The sequence below is a fragment of the Triticum dicoccoides genome, chromosome 4A, assembly GCF_002162155.2.
Source record: "Triticum dicoccoides isolate Atlit2015 ecotype Zavitan chromosome 4A, WEW_v2.0, whole genome shotgun sequence".
Classification (NCBI taxonomy): Eukaryota; Viridiplantae; Streptophyta; class Magnoliopsida; order Poales; family Poaceae; genus Triticum; species Triticum dicoccoides.
The window spans coordinates 450256619-450259589 of NC_041386.1; positions in this window are offsets into that span (position 1 = coordinate 450256619).

Consider the following 2971-nt stretch of genomic DNA (forward strand, 5'->3'; position numbering starts at 1 on the left):
GCAGAGGGATGGCCGGGGCGGCGACGGACCGGCGGTGGGGAGTGTTTTCGGGGCGGGCGGGGCGGCGCACCGCCGGCCACAAGCGGCAGGGGGCTGCTGTTTGGCCGGTGGTGGCTGGCGGCTTAGGGGGTGGAGGTTGAAGATGAACCACAGGCCCTTGATTTTGTATCCAACGGCTGCAAAATCGATTGACCAGAGATGAAAAAGTCAGTCAACCGACGTGTAGCCTCACCTTGCTAGTGCGTTCAGTTTCGATACCAAAATTTAGTTTCGACAGCAAAATTTAGTTTCGACAGTTAAGTTCAGTTTCGACAGTTAAGTTCAGTTTCGACAGTTAAATTCAGTTTCGACAGTTAAGTTCAGAGATGAGCGGCTGATGTATTTTACATCTAGCACTTTGTGGTTATGTATTTTACGTCATGTATTGGAGATGCTATTAGAACTCCACTCAGGTTAACGTTGTTCGTTGTCTCTCTTGTCTTGCTTCAGCCTCGGCGTCGTACAACTCACCGGAGCTGCTCCAACGATGAAACCCTCCATCACAGCGGAGTAGTACCTCGGGCTCCATCTCCAGACGCCTAAGATCTTCCCCTCCTCCGACAGCCAAGTCAGCCGGAGCATCCTCACCGGCCAACCCAATCACGCTGAGATCGACATGGCTTCGCCAAAGAGGTTGTACACTTGTTGCATCTCTTTTTTACTCTACATGTTATATATATTGTCCACTGAGCACTCGTAGTAACGGGAAATACGATTATTTTATCCTACTATATGAGAAGCAGTGAGTTACCAGGAAACTTAGCTATCCGTGATGGACTCTCTTGAACACCATCATTATTTATCTCTGCGCGGTTGAGCTGTGCATTTGTCGATGGGCCTGGGAGTTGAGCTAGTATGGCAGTGGCATGTGTCCAAAGTAATAGAAGTAGCACAAAAACATTTTTTTAGTGTAGGATTTTCCTTGCTCAAGCCTGCCTACTAGAATCGCCAGTGCTTGAAAGGAAAAGTGAATGAAAAACATCGGAATTGGAAAGTTTCCTACGGTACTACTTTTCATGAATTTGGTGCAAAGGAATGGAGCAAAGGAAACTAAGGCAGTAAGAGTGGAGCAAAACACCAGGCATAAGGCCGAGCCTTCTACCCTTAACCAAGTATATAGATGCATTATTTAAGATAAGAGATATTGTAATATCCCAACATAATCATGTTCCAACATGGAACAACCTGCAAGGCACCTGCAACTAGCAATGCTATAAGAGGGGTTGAGCAAAAGCGGTAACATAGCCAAACAACAGTTTGCTAGGAAGGTGGGTTAGGGGCTTGACATGGCAATATGGGAGGCATGATAAACAAGTGGTAGGTAGCGTGACATAGCGATATAGCGAACAACTAGCAAGCAAAGATAGAAGTGATATCAAGGGTAATGGTCATCTTGCCTGCAATCCCGCTAGGAAGAAGACTGAATCCATGAAGAAGAAGACGAACCAACATAGATGAACGGATCCTCACAATCACAACAATATCGAGAACTATCGAGAAGTAGCACAACCAGAAAGAAGAAAACATCATGGTAAACACACTATCGAGAAGTTTTATGCAATTTTATGAAAATGTTGACATGAGCATGATATGAAGCATTTGTCATCGTGGCGGAAACAAAAGGGGTGCCGCGGAAACAACAACAATGGAAATGGTGCCACGGCAACATTCCGATGATCCGGCAATTTGTGGAAATGCCGGTGCAAAAGAACAAGTGTGTGGAACATGCAAGAGTGACCGAAAGTGATCCCGGTAATCGGGTTCCCACGTGTCGGCGGCAAGGCATCCGAGGGTCGTGCACGAAACAAGTCGGGCACGGTGCAAACAAGATGTGCATCTCATACAACATGCATTTGTCCACGAGTCGTCGTCTCGGTGGTTATACCTTCAAGGCGTGCATTCGGGACGGTTCGGGTTCGATGGGATGTAGAAGGAAGTAGACGTTCTCGCGAGGGTAGTGGAAGTAGTTGTTCACGGTGACAGCAGTAGTACATAGCAATCATGGACGAACTTGGAGGGTCATCGATAGTCGTTCACGGGTCTTCAGCGATGGTTGTGGTACATGTTCTGTAGATGTTCGGGCAGCGGTAGTGGTACACGGGTCGACGGTAGTCAAACTTGACGTTTTTGGTTCATGGGTCTTCGGCGACGGTAGTCATTCTAGGCGTCGGGCGTCGAGGTACTTGGCGTAATCTAAGACGATGGTTTTGACGATCCGGCGAGACGACATGGTTCGGGCCAGTCTCGATCTTGATGGTCTCGGCGAATCCTCGGGGTGGTCGTTGGACTTGGCGGTTTCGGCGACGGTAGTTGTACCCACACGTTGTAGTCGTTCACTTGACGGTCTTGTCAGGTCCACGATGAGGGTAGAGCTACACTTGTTGGAGAGAGACTTGGCACATACTTGTTCTTTCGGGTTCATAGTTGTACTTGGCGTTCGGAGCGGTAGCATGGAGGGAACAATGGCAGGGAGAGGGTGCACGGGTGGCCATCGGGGAGGTGCAGCACGAGCGACACTCCGCCGGGCTGCTTGATGCAGACGGGAGCAGGGCACATAGGAGGTCAGGAGGCCGGTGACAGGAATCATGCAGAGGAGTTTGGGAAAGCTCGATGCAGGAAGCCGACCACCATAGATGGCGCTCGGGAGGTGGGTCACAGAGAGAAACGACGGGTCGCTCGGATGGAGGACACAGGAGAGGAGGTCCGGCAAAGGCAATGCAGACCGGCCGCGGGGCTCGCTGGAGAAGGAGTGGAGGAATGGCAGGAGCTCGGAGCTCAGCGTCAATGGCAGGACGATGAGGAGGCCGGAGGAGGAAGGCCATGGAGGGGCGCAGGGGCATGACGATGCTGATGGCCTCGCGGCCATGGAGGGCGACGGGCACGGTCTAGAAGGAGCAGGGCCGACCGAAGCCGGGAGTTGCCGCCGGCGCCA